A 19307-nucleotide genomic window follows, 5' to 3' on the forward strand; every position below is an offset into this window, starting at 1 on the left:
GAGGGAAAGCAACAGCTATCTAAAGTTAGAGAAGTCAATGTTCATACCGTTGGGGTGTAAACTACTCAAGCAAAATATGAGGTGCTGTTCCTCCAATTTGCGCTGGGCCTCACTCTGACAATGGTGGAAGCCCAGGACAGAAAGGTCAGATTGGGAATGGAAGACTGTTTGGGTCCTTGGATGGAGGGGAGAGGTAAAGGGGCTGGTGTTGCATCTCCTCAGGGACTGTTTGAGAGCGGCTGCATTCTGTGCAGCATCAAGCCCACACTCAGAGCGTATCTGTGTCTGCACTTCCATCACTGGCTTGATCCTCACTCCTTAAACAGTAAGAGGAGCCACAACTCCGTCCCTCTGAACCAAGCATGAGGGACGGGTTTTGTTGCCCAAACACACTTGTCCAGAGGCACTGGTGCAACATTACAGCTGAGGCAGCAGCAGCCTCGCAGACAGTGTGTGTGTGTGAGATGCAGTGAGCCACGTGCGGAGAGTGCAGGCTCCCTTCCCCCCACCACCGCCGAGCTGCTCCCCCGGCACGTGACGGGGGTTAGTCCGGCTTCACACTTTAACCCAAAGATTATAGAGGAGGAGCTGCTCTAGAATCTTCGCTTTAACCGGCGCCTTTGATTCCCACGAGACACCACGTCACTTCTCGCGATGTTTGGGCCGCGCGGGAGCGGGAGCGGGTCGTCGACGGACGGTTGGTTTGCGGCCGGAACCAACGGCCCCTGGACCCGGGGCCCACAGTTACCCCCCTCAAGTCACATCCCCTCACCTCACTCCCCTCACACTCGCCACACCCCTCCTCAAACTCCCCCATCCCCTCCTCCTCTCCCCCTCTCCCCTCTACTACACAGTAGGGTGACCAACAACTATGCTTCCCCCCCACCACCACCACACTTTCACAACTGCTTGCTACCCAGCCATGTGGTTCCTGTCATGGAGTGACGAGAACTGCTCTCCCCCCTCCCACACCCTCGCCAATCTCCCCCCCCCCCCCCCTCCCTCCCTCCATCCTCAAAACAATGACCAGAATTGCCTCTTCCTCTCACCCTCACCACTCTCCCTTCCCCTCCACTCACCGTGACCACAACTGCCATAAACAGATAGCTGAGAGAAAGCAGGACAGAGGCAGGGAGGGAGCAACAGATGGATACGGATAAGATGCAGTGTCTGTCGAGCAGATTCCCTCCAGCATGTTGTCCCAGTAAAGAATGAAAAACTGGAACTAGACACAGCTATTCACAGCCGTTTCAGGAGTGCCACAGGTGGAGAAGGTGGAAATCCATTTCCTAAAGATGGCGAAAATAGCTGAGTATGATGTTCACTAATTCTTTAAACAACCTGTTTGGAAATTTGCCAGATTAAGATGATTATTCCTTAATCCCATAGGTTTAAGGTGAAAGGGAAATTATTTAATAGGAATCTGAGGGTAACTGTTTTCACACAAAGGGTGGTGGGTGTATGGAAAAAAAGCTGCCAGAGGGGTTAGCTGAGACAGGGACTGTCCCAACATTTAATAAACAGTTATACAGGTGCATGGATTGGACAGGTTTGGAGGGATATGGACCAAATGCAGGCAGATGGGAAGTGTAGTTGGGAAATATTAGCCGGAGTGGGTAAGTTGGGCCAAAGGGCCTGTTTCCACGCTATCACTCTATGACTCAGCACACATAACCTGTGGGATAAGACAGCCAAGGCTGGCCATGGGTGGAAGTTGTGGAAGTCAATGGTGTGGATAGCATCTCAGGCAAATAGCTATTTCACAGTTTTGGATTGGCCAGATTTCCAGAATCTGCAATTTTTTTGCTTTACTTCATCCCGATTTGCAATCAATTAATGAGGGTTCGCAGAATGATCCTGACCTGAAACGTTACCCATCCTTTTTCACCAGAGATGCTTCCTGACCTGAGTTACACCAGCACTTTGTGTCTATCTTTGGTATAAACCAGCATCTGCAGTTCCTTGTTTCTACTAACGATGGTTACGTTTTTTTATTCTCTTCATGTCCGATTTAATTTGTTTCCACTTCCTTCCAGTCACCCTCTGTTTAAGTGCAGTGAAGATATGTTGATGAACTGGTTGAAGACCTGTGGTGCAAATGTGGTGGAAGTGAATCAGTTGTGTCTTTAGTGTCCCTCTGAATGTATGTTTTGGATGGTGGCTGGTGGTGGACAAGACATTGTAGGTGTCTGTTTGTTTGTGGTCATTATTTTAGTTTAGAGATAAAGATTAGAAACAGCCCTTTCAGCCCAACGTGTCCACGCTGACCATATATCACCCGTTCACACTAGTTCTGTATTATCCCACTTTCTCATCCACTCCCTGCACACACGGGCAATTTATAGAGGCCAATTAACTAGCGATGTTCCACAACCTACCATCAGCGGCGCTGTAGATCTGCCACTCCCTGTGCGGGCGATTCCGGAGGCTTTGGGGGTGGGGGGGCAGGATTAAAATGTAGGTTTGTATTGATTGTCGGAGAGGGATTTCCTCTGGCTGCTAGCTGATGAAGAAAAATCGTTCGCGCTTCCGTTCGCGGGTTTTTTTTTACTGGAAGTTTTTGTAATCAAATTTGGTTCATTGCACAACACAAAATTCAGAATTGCCTTTTCCCTAGTGGGCTCGACTGTGAGCTGCTCCAAGAAGTCATGTCGTGGGCATTGGATACATTCCTTCTCTTGGTATTCAGTACCAGCTTGATTTTCCCAGTGTACCTGCATATTGAAATCCCTCATAACCACTGTAACCTCTGTTGGGGGCAGACCGTTCTTTATCGGGAAGGTGGATGTCAGGGATGATGGTGAAGACACGATAAGGATGGGGGTTTGGGTCAGGGGGAGGGGGAGGTAGAGAGAGGTGCTGTGGGGGGGGGGGGGTGAGGGTTCAGTGACGAGGGGGGGGGTGGGGGGGGGTGTGTGGGGGGGGGGGGTGGTGGGGGAGTAACCTGGTGAGGGGGGGGAAGGGGGGGGGGGGAGAGCGGGGGTGGTGGGGGGGGTGGTGGGGGGGGGAGTGGGGTGGGGGTGGGGGGGGGGCGTTAGGACCCAGGAGAGGCAGACCATGTGGTGTTTAAGGTCTGCAGCATATAAGCTGTGGGCCTGGTGCTGAGCCTGGAATTCAGGTGAGGCGACGGCTTTGGTACGTTGATGGGCGGTGGAGAGGCGAGGGTTTGCGGAGTCGCTGGTGGAGGCCCGCGGGGGGGATGGAGATGGGATGGGATTGGATCAGGAGAGTGCTGGAGCCCATAGGTAACAGGTCTATCAGGGGTGTTAGAATGAGTCATGAGTGGCTGGGAGTGAAATGATGGAGGCTGTGGATATGGGGCTGGGGTCTGAAGTGAGCTGGAGCTTGGGGAGGGGGTAGTTCAGTTCTCGGATGTCATGGTTCGTCTCGGGAAGGCAATGTTTGAGCTGTGTGTGTCTTAGGAGGGAGAGTTGATGAAATCAGCACCTGGTCTGATGAAGCTTCACCTATTCCTTTTCTCCAAAGATGCTGCCTGACCTGCTGAATTACTCCCACTTTTTGTGTTTATCTTCATCTTAAACCAGCATCTACAGTTCCTTCCTACATACATGGTTGTAACTAGGCTAGTGCCCAACAAATGGCTTTTCACTGGAGATTGTAGATCATCCTGTCAAAGTTCTGCATTGTAATTTAGGGTCACCTCGAGATCCTGCCCTTACGTTCGCAATGCTTCAGTCTGCTTCCTCTTCCTTTGAAGGGGTGACCTGTCCGTGTTAGTTTCCAAGCCCAATATCACGAGAGACTGGGTCTGGTGCTGCTGGATGTGTTTGCTGACAGGTCTGTATTGATTTTCCCCTGGAATATTACTCTGGCATCCTGTCCGTGCATTCTTAGGCTTCTGCCTGTTATGAAGTGTGATGAAGAGTATGAAGTGTGGCATTGTTTACGTTAATGTTTAATTGCATAGACTGCAGTTCCTAGTTTCTACGTGACTTTAAATATCACTGAAAGTGTGTTTTGGACAGTGGTCTGTGGTGCTCAACAATGTTGGTCTGTAAAAAGACTTTGGGAGCTAGTTTGTGGCCACCATTTTCTAATGCCAAGTTGAAACCAGTGGGGTCAGCATTTTTCTCTGAGATATGTTTAACTGTTATATGATCCTGTCTGTTCTGTTTGTGGACGGGCCTTCGATGTCCATGTAAGTGTACAAAATCAGGTGGCACAATCAGGGATATATGCAGATGATACTAAGATAGGTGGTGTTGTGGATAATGAAGTAGATTTTCAAAGTCTACAGAGAGATTTAGGCCATTTGGAAGTGGGCTGAAAGATGGCAGATGTAGTTTAATGCTGATAAGTGTGAGGTGCTACATCTTGGCAGGACAAATCAAAATAGGACATACATGATAAATGGTAGTGAATTGAGGAATGCAGTTGAACAGAGGGATCTAGGAATAACTGTGCACAGTTTCCTGAAGGTGGAATCTCATGTAGATAGGGTGGTAAAGAAAGGAATAAATGTGTATAATCAGCATTGAGTTTAGAGTGGGGATGTAATGTTAAAATGTAAAGGCATTATTGAAAAATCATGTAGAATTAAGTGGTAAAGAAAGCTTTAGGCATTGGATGTCAAGCTTTTGGAAGTGTGGAGGAGATGATAAAAATTTTGCATTGAGTTTCATGTTAATTTACAAGGCATTGGTGAGGCCAAAATCTGGAGTATGGTGTACAAGATTGTGGTTGTGTGCTTAATTATAGGAGGAAGGTCAACAAAATAGAGAGAGAGTTTTAGAGAGAGATTTACTAGAATGTTGCCTGGGTTTCAGCAACTAAGTTAAGTGGAAGAGAAATGTTGAACAGGTTAGGTCTTTATTCTTTGGAGCGCAGAAGGTTAAGGGGGGACTTGATAGAGGTCTTTAAAATGATGAGAGGGATAGAGTTGATTTGACGTGGATAGGGAGCGGAAGAAGGTTAAGGGGAGAGGGAGGAGGTCTGAAGAATGACATGAGAGGGATGAGAGACAGACAAGAGGACTGACTGAGAGAACAAGAAGAGAGGGAAGAGAGTTGAGGATTTGAGAGTAGGGAAGAGGACAAGAGGACATGGACTTGAGAATTAAGGGACAGAAGTTTAGGGGTAACATGAGGGGGAACTTCTTTACTCAGAGAGTGGTAGCTGTGTGGAATGAGCTCCAGTGGAGGTGGTGGAGGCAGGTTCGATTTTATCATTTAAAAATAAATTGGATAGTTATATGGACGGGAAAGGAATGGAGGGTTATGGTCTGAGTGCAGGTAGATGGGACTAGGGGAGAATAAGTGTTCGGCACGGACTAGAAGGGCCGAGATGGCCTGTTTCCGTGCTGTAATTGTTATATGGTTATATGGGAGTGTGACGTGGTCTGAAGTGGAGGTGCTGCTCTGCCAGTGGATTAAGAAAGGAGTCGATGTATTCTGCTACCCGATAGGATTCACTACCACAGTAAGCCACAATGGGCCTTCCTGGACGTATTTCCCCAGGTTCTGCCCACCTGTCCGGGTGTTTGTGTATTTTGGGAGAACGTAGAATTTTCACGCCCGTGGTTCAAAGGTTTCAAAGGTTTTTTATTGTCACGTGTACCAATTAAGGTACAGTGATATGTGAAGTATTCTCGGGTACTCTTAATTGTTTCTGACAATGTGGAGTTTGTACGTTCTCCCTGTGACCTGCTTGGGTTTACTCCGGGAGGTTCCGGTTTCCTCCCACACTATAAAGACGTACAGGTTTGTATGCTAATTGGCTTGGTATAAATGTTAATTGTTCCTTGTGTGTGTAGGATAGTGTTAGTATGCGGGGATCGCAGGTCGGCACTGGCCTGTGTTTCGCACTGTATAATGAACTGGATTTGATAAGGAAACTCGAGGTAAAGGAGCCATTAGGAGGTAGTGACCATAATATAAGTTTTAATCTACAATTTGAGAGGGAGAAGGGAATATCGGAAATGTCAGGATTACAATTGACCAAAGGGAACTATGGAGTCGTGGGGGAGGAGCTAGCCAAAGTTGACTGGAAAGATACCCTAGCAGGGATGACAGTGGAACAACAATGGCAGGTATTTTTGGGACTAATACAGAAGGTGCAGGATCAGTTAATTCCAAAGAGGAAGAATGATTCCAAGGGAGTAAGGGGCGACCATAGCTGACAAGGGATGTCAGGGACAGTTTAACAATAAAAGAGAAATATAACATAGCAATGATGAGTGGGAAGCCAGAGGATTGGGAAACTTTTAAAGAGCAACAGAAGATAACTAAAAAGGCAATACATAGAGAAAAAATAAGGTATGAAGATAAGCTAGCCAAGAATATAAAGGAGGATAGTAAATGTTTCTTTGGGTATGTGAAGAGGAAAACATTAGTTAAGACCAAAGTTGGACCCTTGAGGACCCACGAGGTACCCCGAGTGAAAGACTCGTGGTTGTGTACGAGATTCCAAGTGTATGATCAAGATTTTAACCGAGTTTCCACATGTGTGTATAAGTTTGCCGTTTACTTCTCATTTCCGCGATGTGTTAAGTTCCACCCCCGAGTTACCAAGTTCCTCTCCCGAGATACTCTTGTTTCAAATAAGTTCCCACTTCGGACCCAAACTCATCGTTTCATACGGCCTTCCTCCCGTATTAGTGGAGTTGTAAAACAAGTATTAATAATTGTATTACGAAATAGGACATACAGGGTGAATTCAGTAGGTCAGGCAGCGTATGGGGAAAGAGGAATAGTCAGGGTTTCGGCTCTTCTGCTTCCTCGTCAAATTGGGAAACTACTGTTGGAAGGAACTGCAGAGGTTGCTCCCAGTTTGCGCAGAGCTTGCCTTCCCAGTAACGAGACTGGGGCTGTTCTAGAAATTATAAAAGTACAGTAAGTGACGCCATATATATGAGCGGCTCCTGATGAAGTTTCTATCATGGGGACGCCGGCAACCTCAATAGAAGGTTAAGGGGGGACTTGATAGAGGTCTTTAAAATGATGAGAGGGATAGACAGAGTTGATGTGGATCAGCTTTTCCCTTTGAGGATAGGGAAGATTCAAACAAGAGGACATGACTTCAGAATTAAGGGACAGAAGTTTAGGGGTAACATGAGGGGGAACTTCTTTACTCAGAGAGTGGTAGCGGTGTGGAATGAGCTTACAGTGGAAGTGGTGGAGCAGGTTCGTTGGTATCATTTAAAAATAAATTGGATAGGCATATGGATGAGAAGGGGATGGAGGGTTATGGTATGAGTGCAGGCAGGTGGGACTAAGGGGAAAAAGTTGGTCGGCACAGACTTGTCGGGCCGAGATGGCCTGTTTCCGTTTTGTAATTGTTATATGGTTATATGGTTAATAGTCTTAATATTTGACTGACATACAGAGATGCCCATGGAGGGGAGCACAGATTACATAGTGGCCACTTTATAAGCTTGAGCCTGTTCTCACTCCCCTTAATAGGCTATTCTTCCTCAGTGAGTATAGGCCATGCAGTGAGTGAGGGGATTTCACAGAGCCATAGTGGCTCTATATTGCTCTCCATGTATTTCGGCCATGAGGAACTGCAAGGCTACTTTCCTCTTTCAGAGTAGAGCCCATGAGTTTCATGAGACACATTGCAGCAGCATCTGCAGATCTGCATCCATCATTTGCTCTCAATCTCTTTTTCTCTGCCACAAGCAACAGATTGCTCTCTACACCACAGTTTTTTCTTTCCTCTTTCCATCGATGGGGTATTGGCACAGTTTTGCAGCAGCATCTGCACATTTGTTATTATAGGCACAGGATGATTCATTTGCACTCTTTCTGATTAACACAACCAACACTAGGGGCCTTCCCTACAGGGTTTCGGGGGTCCTTATTTTTTTCATCCATTTATAATACATATTCAGCACATTTCTATCACTGATAATTCTACCTTTTCTCAAATACTAATTGTGCTCCCCCAGGCTCAAAAAACCTTTTTTCAGAGATAAGTAGGACAGAGAAGGCTTATAACTTGCCCCCACCGGCCAATCTCCATTTGATCGATCAGCTAGACTACCACAAGATAATTACCGGACATTGGTCATTGCCGTTATTTTTTATTACCCAATCTGCTGGTGATCCCGGTGAAACACTCTTTCCAGTCCGATCCCCTGGGAAACTGAGGGGAGCGATCCCAGACTGGGATACTGAAGGCAAGACAAGACAATCTCCATTTACGGATACAAATTATGTCATACACAAGAAAGATAAGAGCTGATTGACAAAAAGTGATTGCACACATTGGTTCACCACATCTGATGGTACCCCCTGAAAAACAAGTCAGAAATCCCCTGGAATTGAACATCCCGTCACGAACTGCCCTTCCTCTCCAGGATGCCATGCTGCTGCCCGCTGAGTTGATTGAAGAGTTCCCACGGGTGGAGACTCACGAGACACTATTGTATAACGAGCACATCCAGGGATGTATCACAAAGGTCTTAAAACAAGTTTAAATGTCTCAATTTTTAACTTCAGCAGTACATTTTATTTGTGGAAAACTTTAAACATGTTTGAATTTTTCCAAGAGTTACCAAGTTTCACGGGAACCTGCCTTTAGCGCCACGAGTCGCTAAGTTGCGTCCACGAGTTCTGACGTTCCCGCTACGTTAATTGTACGTAGTTACCACAAGTTAAATTTGTTTTAATCTCGGGGTACCTCGAGGATCAATTTGCATCGTGAGACAGGGGTTTGAGGAAGACACAAACAATCTCCTGATGTACTAGTGGCCAGAGGATCTAGGGTAACGGAGGAACTGAAGGAAATTCACATCAGGCAGGAAATGGTGTTGAATAAACTGCGAGGCTGATAAATCTCCAGGGCTTGATGGTCTGCATCCCAGGGTACTTAAGGAAGTGGCTCTTGAAATCGTGTATACATTGGTGATCGTTTTCCAATGTTCTATAGATTCAGGATCAGTTCCTGTGGATTGGAGGGTAGCTATTGTTATCCCTAATGTTAATGTTATAATATAAGAAAGGCGGGAGAGAGAAAACTGAATTATAGCACAGTTAGCGTGACATCGGTGGTGGGGAAGATGCTGGAGTCAATTTAAAAAGATGAAATTGCGGCACATTTGGATAGCAGTAACAGGATCGGTCCGAGTCAGCATGGAAATTGCGGCACATTTGGATAGCAGTAACAGGATCGGTCCGAGTCAGCATGGATTTATGAAGGATTTATGAAGGAAATTAGTTAAGCATGATTTCCTTATGAAGGAAATCATGCTTAACTAATCTACTGGAATTTTTTGAGGATGAGGATGTAACTCTGAAAATGGACACGGGAGAGCCAGTGGATGTGGTGTACCTGGTCTTTCAGAAAGCATTTGATATGGTCCCACATAGGAGAATACTGGGCAAAATTAGAGCACATGGTATTGGGGGTGGGGTACTGACATGGATAGAAAATTGGTTGGCAGACAGGAAACAAAGACAGGATAAACGGTTCCCTTTCAGAATGGCAGGCAGTGACGAGTGGGGGACCGCAATGCTCGGTGCTGGGACCGCAGCTATTTACAATATAGGTTAATGATTTAGATGAAGGGTTTAAAAGTAACACAAAAAATTTGCAGATGCCACAAAGCTGGGTGGCCATGAACCTATTGAATGGCGGTGCTAGCTTGAAGGGCCGAATGGCCTACTCCTGCACCTATTGTCTATCTCTAAACTAAACATATAAATGCGTCATGATTTTTTGAGGCATTGTAAAATGTCTTCAATTTCCATTAGTGTTTCCTTATGGATGGGCTTTGTCAACTTAGTGTAGTGCTCTGTTTTACTTCATAGTCTGTGTGTCTTGAATAAGTATTGTTGTTTGTCCATGACAACTCTGTTCTTCCCCTTATCTGCTGGTTAGATGATAATTTCTCTGTTGTCTTTCACCTCTCTTAGGATTTGGGTATTGCAAGCCAAGTTTACAGCTGAGGAGGAGAGCCTACATCTGGCTGATGGAGGGAAAAGACAAGGCCAGGTGAGCAAAGTTTTGTGAAAGTTGTTTAATAGGAGCAGCACACTGGTGCAGCGGTAGTTGCTGCCTCACAGAGCCAGAGACCCGGGTTTGATCCTGACTGGGGGTGCTTGTTTGTACTGAGTTTGTACGTTCTCCCATGACCTGCGTGGGTTTTCTCCGAGATCTCGGGTTTCTTCCCACACTCCAAAGATGTACAGGTTTGTAGGTTAATTGGTTTGGTATAAAACTAAATTGTCCCTAATGTGTTTAGGAAACATAGAAACACGGTGGCAATATGGCACAATATGGCACAACGGTAAATCTGCTGCCTTACAGCGCTTGCAGCACCGGAGATCCGGGTTCAATCCCGACTACTGGTGCTTATCTGTACGGAGTCTGTACGTTCTCTCCGTAACCGGTTCACTCCGAGATCTTCGGTTTCCTCCCACACTTCAAAGATGTACAGGTATGTAGGTTAATTGCCTTGGTGTATGTGCAAATTGTCCCTAGTGTGTGTATGATCGCGTTAATGTGGGGGTGATCGCTGGTCGGCGCTGACTCTGTGGGCCGAAGGGCCTGTTTCCGCGCTGCATCTCTAAACATAGAAAATAGGTGCAGGAATAGGCCATTTGGCCCTTCAAGCCAGCACTGTCATTCAATATGATCAATGCTGATCATCCAAAATCAGTACCACATCCTGCTTTCTCCCCATATCCCTTGATTCCATTAGCGCTAAGAGCTATATCTAACTCTTGAATACATCCAATGAATTGGCCTCCACTGCCTTCTGTGACGGGGAATTCCTCAGATTCACATCTGGGTGAAAAAGTTTTTCCTCATCTCAGTCTTAAATGGCATACCCCTTATTCTTAAACTGTGACCCCTGGAACTGGACTCCCGCAACATCGGGAACATTTTTCCTGCATCCAGCCTGTCCAATCCCTTAAGAATTTTATATGTTTCTATAAGATATCCTCTCATCCTTCTCAAGGGCCCGTCCCACTTGGCTGTTATTTGCGCCTCATTACGCGTCATATGTAAAATAGGTCGACGCGTAAATCGCGCGTCATCACGAGTAATCATTCGTCAGCGCATCCGTCTGGTGCGCGTGACGTCATTAGAATACCCTGCTTCCCTATTCTGCATCATGACCATCATAGAAGAACTACAGATTTTATTGCTACAGCAACAACAGAGACATTTGTTAGCAGCAGCCCTCATACTTACAGATCAGTCAGGCAGGTGTACAACAAGAAAGGCCAGCAAGAAACCCAGGGAGGGGTCTGTGTGGACCAGGCACGTACCGTGAGTGATTACTCAGGGTAGGCAGTCAGTCGGCTTTTAAAAAAAATCTTAAACCGTGCATGCGCAGATTGTTCTCCTCTTCGTAAAAATAAATATAAAGACAGTAACAATTCAATTTGCCCTAGGCTTCCAAGTCTCCATCATTCTGAAATACTGAATAGGTGGGGGGTGAATGTTGACGGCAGATGGAGAGATGGTGGGAAAAACGGGAGCACACCAGGACAAGTTGTGTCAGTTGTCATCTTATTGAATGACAATACTTGTTCAAGGGACCAATTGGGGGGAAGAGTCTGGCCAGGGGTAAAGTTGCGAGGAGGGCAGGAGTGTTAAGAAGGAGGGGGTCGGGGATCATGCCAGTAACTCACTCACTCACTCACTGCTGCCGCAGCGTTCTGGGCGAGGAGCCACCGCATTGTGGCCGTGGAGGGAAGCAGCTCGGGTGGCTGCGAGCGACCGCCGGGACCCGACAGCAGAACTGGCCGCCTCTCACCTGCCACTCGCCGACTTTGCTCATGTCAGCCGCTTCCCGCAAATTCTTTAATTCCGACAGCCGAGTAACCTCAATTGGTCCCTTGATGCATGGTGACGCATGGTCGGATTTAAGGATTTGCGGGAAGCGGCTAACATGAGTGAGGCCAGGAGTGGCAGGAGAGAGGTTTTCAGACGGAGAGCACTGCCAGAGGTGAGCAGGGGGCCGGCAGAAGGCACTGAGGTGGCGGACGGTTCCGCTGTCCGCTCCCGGCAGCCGCTCGCAGCCACCCGAGCTACTCCTCACCCCGGCCACAATTCAATGGCTCCGTGCCCGGAAGGTCGCAAGTGGGTTGCTGGCATGATCCACGACACCCTCCTTCTCTACACTCCTGCCCTACCCGCAACTTTACCCCTGGCCCGACCCCCCTATAAGCTGTGAAAGGAACTCTCCCCCCCACCTCGGGAAATACGGTATTTAAAAACATATAGCACCAAGAAATGTACTTACCACATTATCGGTACACAAACTCCATTCTTCTCTCTTTGTTTCCTAAGATACTCTTAAGATAATGGCAATCCATATTTGGAAAACCCGCCAAGCAGTAGGCTGTTGCGCATGCGTAGTACTGCAAAGGCAGAATTTCAGCTGCCTACAGCCCCGCTTGTCATAGACGGCTTGAAGCGGCGCCGACGGCACGTGGGCTGCCAAGACCTTCGCGTGTTACAAGTACTGCGGATGAAAGGCACGGAGAATTATGCCTACCTAAGAGATCGATATCTTAGATATGCATAATTCTCTCATGCCTTTACTATTTATATTTAATAATTACCATTTTATAATTTTAGTCAAGGTAGGCAGTGCCTACCTTGCCCACCCTGACGGCACGTGCCTGCTGTGGACGAGGTTAGAGGTTACATGACTCGTAAAGGCGGGCCGACTGCCTATGGGCGGCGCATGGCGTTGCATGTTTACGGACGCTGACGTACAGTGACGTAACCATGCGTCACCACGCGATACAGTGTGCGACGCTAATGATTCAGCGTGCGTAGCCAATGCGTCAGTGTGCGTACACGATACGTCAGGGAGGTGTCGCGTGAGGATTTCGTTACACTACGAAATCCTGGAGCGGCGTGCGATACCGCTCGCCACCGCATGCGATTCCACGCCTTACCACACACAATGCGTGCGTCATCCGCACGCACCCCACTCGTTACGATGCATCGACCTATTTTACATATGATGCGTAAATGAGGCGCAAATAACGGCCAAGTGGGACAGCCCCTTAAATTCCAGTGAATATAAGCCAGGATAGCATTGGTGTGTTGGGATCGCTGGTCGGCGCAGACTCGGTAGGCCCAAGGGCCTGTTTCCTTGCTGTATCTCTAAACTAATCTAAACAGGATGGCTAGTGGTCAGTTTACAAGTTGCTCTGAAAAGCCTTACACATCCACAATAATTCATTGTAGGTTGATATTCATTGTTTGGCTTGCATTTCGCTGTAAACTGAAAGTGTAATAAAGTCTTTCGAAAGAGAGAGAAAATAATCCAGTCACAAAGTACTCTAAAAGCAACAATTGGTGTGCTTGCCAGCTTTTGTAGCTGAAGTATGAGGTGCAGCCATTCACACCTGTATTTGTGAGATGCAGGCTCTGTCTGCACAGGGCCTCAGATAGTTCATTCCCTTTGCACTCAATTTGTACTATTCTCTGACTTTTACGGTTGACGCTGTTATCAGACGACCTGGAGGGGGTGTGGGGTGGGGGGGTCCGCAGCATTGCACTGTTGGCTGTGTATTGGTAAGTCACCTGTCTGTCTGCGGGGGTGGGATGACTGGCTCTGGAGGGTGGGTGGACTTGCGCCATCGCGCCTGGAGGGGTCGGGGGGTAGGTGGGTGGCGCCAGAGGTAATGACAAGGCCGCCCGCCTTGGTGGATTTGTCACGAGCCAAGTTTATGGTTGAGGAGGAGAGGCAGCAAGTGGCTGGTGGAGGGGAAAGGCATGGCCAGGTGAGCAACTTGCTGTGCACCTTGTGACTTTGTGCATCTGTGCTTCAGCCGAGCCCGGAGTGTTGCAGGTGCGACACACTCTGCTTGGGTCTCTGTGAGGGCAAACACTGAGGGGGTGGGTGATGGCTCCTTGATCTCCAAACCCTCAGCCTGACCATCACCTGGTGCTTGCTCATCCAGATTCCACACAGGACCTCGATCTCAACACAGCTTCCTGCTCCTTCGATGGGACATGTCAGGAAAGGTTTCCCTCGCTGAGATTCTTCACCATCACTCGAGCAGTGTTGTCAATCGCTTGTCCTCCTCCCAGGGCACTCTTTGCATAGCCATCGCAACGGAGGCAGTGAGCAGAATTTTCTTCTGGAATGAGAGTTACGTTGCCTGTCAGTCTCGATCCGTAAAAAGATTCAAGGACTCAAATCATTAACCATCAGCAATTGGTTGATTTTATATGATCAAGGGGCGATGCGTTTCAGTCAAGGGCTAAGATCACATTTCCAACGTTAGTCGGCATAGCAGGATATTTATACACTAAGGTGATGACTTTTGATAATGTGAAGTAGATCAATGTGAGGGGGGGGGGGGGGGGGGAGAGGTCATGACTCTGAGCTGTGAATCAACTGAACACACTGAATGTCTACTGAACTGTGAGTGTGGTGTTTTGTGTGGTTTTATGGTGCTTGAAATGGTATGAAAATGCATTTGAATGTGGCGGCCTTGCACCCTGCATGAAATGGTATGAAACTGCACTTGAATTTGGTGGCCTTGCACCCTGCTTGAAGTGGTATGAAACTGCACTTGAATTTGGTGGCCTTGCACCCTGCTTGAAATGGCATGAAACTGCACTTGAGTTTGGTGGCCTTGCACCCTGCTTGAAGTGGCATGAAACTGCACTTGAATTTGGTTGGCTTGCACCCTGCTTGAAGCGGTAACAAACTGCACTTGAATTTGTTGGCCTTGCACCCTGCTTGAAATGGCATGATTGCACTTGAATTTGGTGGCCTTGCACCCTGCCTGAAGTAGGGGTTGGAGAGCGGGGTTGGGTATACTGGGGATGAGTGGGGGGGGGGGGGAGTCAGGAAGTTGGGGTAGGGGTGGGAGGAGCTTTTGTAGGGTTGGAGGGTGGGTGATGGAGTGTGGGGGGCATGGGGGTATGGCTGGTGCTGGTGTGGGGGCCAGGTGGTGAGAGTGTAGGAGAGGCAGTGGTGCTGCTGTGCTGGTGGTGTGAGGGTCAGGGTGGGGCTGGTGTGATGGTGGGGATCGGGGGGTGGTGTAGGGGTGCTGGTGCTGTTTTGTCAGGGGGGCAGGGATCAGGGTCAGGGTGGTGCTGCTGTTGTCAGGGTATTGGTGGTGTGGGTGTTTAGGAGGTGAAAGCGGTAAGGCCGTGGGAGTGTGAAGGTGTGGCAGGAGGGTGGTGCTACTGTGTCGGGATCAGGAGCGGTCAATATGCAATAGTGCAGGAGTAGGCCATTCGGCCCTTTGAGCCAGTACCGCCATTCACTGTGATCATGGCTGATCATCCACAATCAGAACCTCGTTCATGCCTTCTCCCCATATCCCTTGACTCTACTCTCTTTAAGAGCTCTATCTAACTCTCTCTTGAAAGCCTCCAGAGAATTGGCCTCCACTGCCTTCTGAGGCAGAGAATTCCACAGACTCACAACTTTGCGTGAAAAAGTTTTTGCTCATCTCCGTTCTAAATGGCTTATTCTTAAACTGGACCCTGGTTCTGGACTCTCCCAAAATTGGGAACATGTTTCCTGCCTCTAGTGTGTCCAAACCATTAATAATCTTATACGTTTCAATAAGATCCCTTTTCATCCTTTTAAATTCCAGAGTATACAAGCCCAGCCGCTCTATTCTATCAACATATGACAGTCCCGCCATCCCTGGAACTAACCTGGTGAACCTACATTGCACTCCCACAATAGCAAGAATGTCCTTCCTCAAATTTAGAGACTTAAACTGCACACAATAGTCCAGATGTGGTCTCACTAAGGCCCTGTACCACTGCAGAAGGACCTCTTTGCTCCTATACTCAACTCCACTTGTTATGAAGGCCAACATGCCACTTGTTATGAAGGGCAACATGCCATTCGCTTTCTTCACTGCCTGCTGGACCTGCATGCTTACTTTCAGTTCCTGATGAAAAAGGGACCCCCAGATCTCGCTATACTTCCACTTTTCCCAACTTGACACCATTTAGTTGATAATGTGCTTTCCTGTTTTTGCCACGAAAGTGGATACCCTCACATTTATTAAACTGCATCTGCCCACTAACCCAACCTGTCCAAGTTACCCTGCATCCTCATAGCATCCTCCTCGTAGTTCACACTGCCGCCCAGCTTTGTGTCATCTGCAAATTTGCTAATGTTACTTTTAATGTCTTCATCTAAATCATTAATGTATATTGTAAATAGCTGCGGTCCCAGCACCCATCCTTGCGATACACCACTAGTCACTGCTTGCTATACTGAAAGGGACCCATTTATCCCTACTCTTTTTCCTGTCTGCCAACCAAGTTTCTATCCATGTCAGTACCCTACCCCCAATTCCTTGTGCTCTAATTTTGCCCAGTAATCTCCTATGTGGGAGCTTATCAAATGCTTTCTGAAAGTCCAGGTACACTACATCCACTGGCTCTCCCTTGTCCATTTTCTTAGTTACATCCTCAAATAACTCGGACCGATCCCGATACTGCTACCCAAATGTGCCGCTATTTGAGCTTTTATAGTCAGAGTGAAGCTATTGTGGGGGTGGGGATCAGGGAGAGGAGGTGAGGGTGGGGCTGGTTGGAATGTTGGGGGGTGGAACCGCGACACAAAGTAACACTCTAGAATGTAGCATTTTGAACGATGCAGCCAATGGGCAGCGTCGTCGGGGACGGGACGTAGAAACAGACACAGACAGACGGCGTTGGAGGAGGTCGTGTCTGGTGTCTGCTCTGCTTAGATCAGCTCTGCTCAGCTCAGCCATACTTTAACCTACCCTACCCTACCCTCATCTACCATCATCTACGATTATCTACCATCATCTACGAACATCTACTATATTATACTATACTCAAGGTGCGGCGAAGACAGTCGGCGACCAGAAGGGGAGTGGTTGAAGTGGCCACGCTCCCACTCCTTGTTCCTGAGCCGTGCGGAAGCTTCAGCCGCTCGGACCCCGCAGGGATCATCACTCGGTGAGTCTGTGTGTCTGTCATGTCGGTCCCTGGCCCTGCACAGGTGACCTCTCTTCCCGGTGCCGGGGGCCCTGTGGACGGGGGTGGCTCCCAGCCTCACCCCCTTGACTGCCTCCCCTTATCAGAGGGCAGTGGAGGCATGTTCCCTGGATACTTTCAAGAAAGCTAGATAGGGCTCATAAAAATAGCAGAGTCAGGGGTTATGGGGAGAAGGCAGGAACGGGGTACTGATTGGGGATGATCAGCCGTGATCACATTGAATGGCGGTGCTGGCTCGAAGGGCCAAATGGCCTAGTCCTGCTCCTATTGTCTATTGTCTTAACATTGACCCACGGCAGCGCTGTCAGAGCCCAGTGGCGCTTCACCCCTGAATTAACTAACCGCACACTTTAAATAGGTATGTTACAATACTTACCTTCAGCGGCACTGCAAATCTGCCACAGGCCGTGTGCACAATTTTGGCGCGTTTGAGGGGGGGGGGGGGGGGGGGGGGGGGGGCGGGGGCGGGGTTAAAACGCGTTTTTTTTCTTACCTTGTCCTGGATTATATTTGGTTGGAGTGCAAGCTTTTGTTGAAGAATCGTTCCGACGGGCGTTCTGTCTATTTTTTTATTTTTAAATCAGCGTTGAATTAATTTTAAAATCAGCTTCTAAAGCCAACAACGCGGACAGATTTCAAGTAGGTGACAGGTAAAAGAAAGCGGTTTATTTTTATGCTTAAAAGTGGTCCTTAAGATAACTTTAGTTCGCATTTTATGTTGCGAAACGGTGATTTAGCCCCCATACCAACCGGCATTATTTATATGGGGATCTAAATCACTGCAAACCGCATCGTTCCAAATGGTCGCGTTCCAGAAAAACCCACAGGCAAGTTGATTTAAATAACCATTAATTTACAGGTATTAAACATTTAATTCCTTCCATTTGGCCTATAAATCCATGACAATGAGATTTAAAAAATTATGTTATATTGTGAATTCTTGTGTGAATGTTATTTGGACACTTAGGCTATTTAAAAATGTTAATCTATTCTTCAGAAGTTGATAGATGTTTAGATCTAGTAATTGAATTTTGTAATTAACTACAATTTGGTAACTTACTAATTATATGTTTTAATTTCAAGTCATCTATGTAAGATTGTTTCATATTTGTTTCAGAATGCTTCAATCTATAATAACTGAACATTTCTTTTAGTTCTCTTATTTTTTAAGAAAGTTGTGGCCATTTGACTGTCCTCGATCACAGCTTTTGCGTTAAGTTAATGGAAAAGCAATAGAGAACAAGATGCTAATTTCCGAGTATGAAAATGGCCATAACCTTCTCAATACTGAAGATATAAAAGTGAATTAGGTGACAAATTAAACTTCTTTTTATCCTTTATCTGATGGGATAAATTACAGACTTTATTTTTTAAATCTCAAAATTTTGTAACATTGCTACTTGAAAGAGGTATTGTACGATGCAAATAATGGTCGGTATTTAAAGGATTAAGGTGTATTATCACTGTGAGGATTTGCTGCTTCTAATCTGGCACTTTAACTTTGGATCACTAGTTAATGTTTATTATTGTCAATATGATCCACCGCTGAGTTGGTGGATCATAGACTGCGGGTCCAGTTGAAGGAGAGGCCAACGGCTGCTGTTTTGGGAAAAAAACAGTATGGAACCTTCACGCTCTATTGAAGGTCCTGTGTTAATCCCGGGCTTTAGCCTCTGTCTACCTTCTTTTTGTATCTGTGTGTTAACTGGTGCCTGTATCTCGGCCCTCCGTGACCATGATGAATTGATGAATTTGCAGTGTCGTGGCCCTGAAGCTGTAGAGATTTTCAAACCATATCAATCCTGTGCTATGGTCGGCGTCTTGCTGCAAACTTCATTATCTCCATTATAGGAGTAGGGAGGGAGAGGGGTTATGGAGGGAGGAAGGGACTGAGGGAGGGAGAGGTGATTGAGGGAGGAGAAAAGGGAAGGTGAAGATGCCTGGTGTGGGGACGAGCCCCGGGGCTGTAGCCGGGCCCGGGATTTGGGCGCTGGGGAGCGGACACAGACATGGACTGGGCCCTGAGTGCAGCTCTGGGCCCTGGGCTGGGGTTCGAGTTGGTGTGGGTCCGGGGGCCGCTGCTCCGGGCCCGTGGGGTGGGAGAGGAGCAGGACCTGGGGCAAGGACTAGGCCGCAGCCTCAGCCTCTCCCTCCCATGGCTCCAGACCTCGACACATGACGCCTGTATGGTCGTGACCCCCAGATCCTGTTGTACTTCCCCTTTTCCCAACTTGACACCATTTAGATAATAATCTGCCTTCCTGTTTTTCTACCAAAGTGGATAACATCGCATTTATCCATATTAAACTGCATACACCCACTGACCCAACCTGTCCAAGTCACCCTGCATTCTCATAGCATCT

Source organism: Leucoraja erinacea, unplaced genomic scaffold (assembly GCF_028641065.1).
Source record: "Leucoraja erinacea ecotype New England unplaced genomic scaffold, Leri_hhj_1 Leri_293S, whole genome shotgun sequence".
Taxonomy (NCBI): Eukaryota; Metazoa; Chordata; class Chondrichthyes; order Rajiformes; family Rajidae; genus Leucoraja; species Leucoraja erinaceus.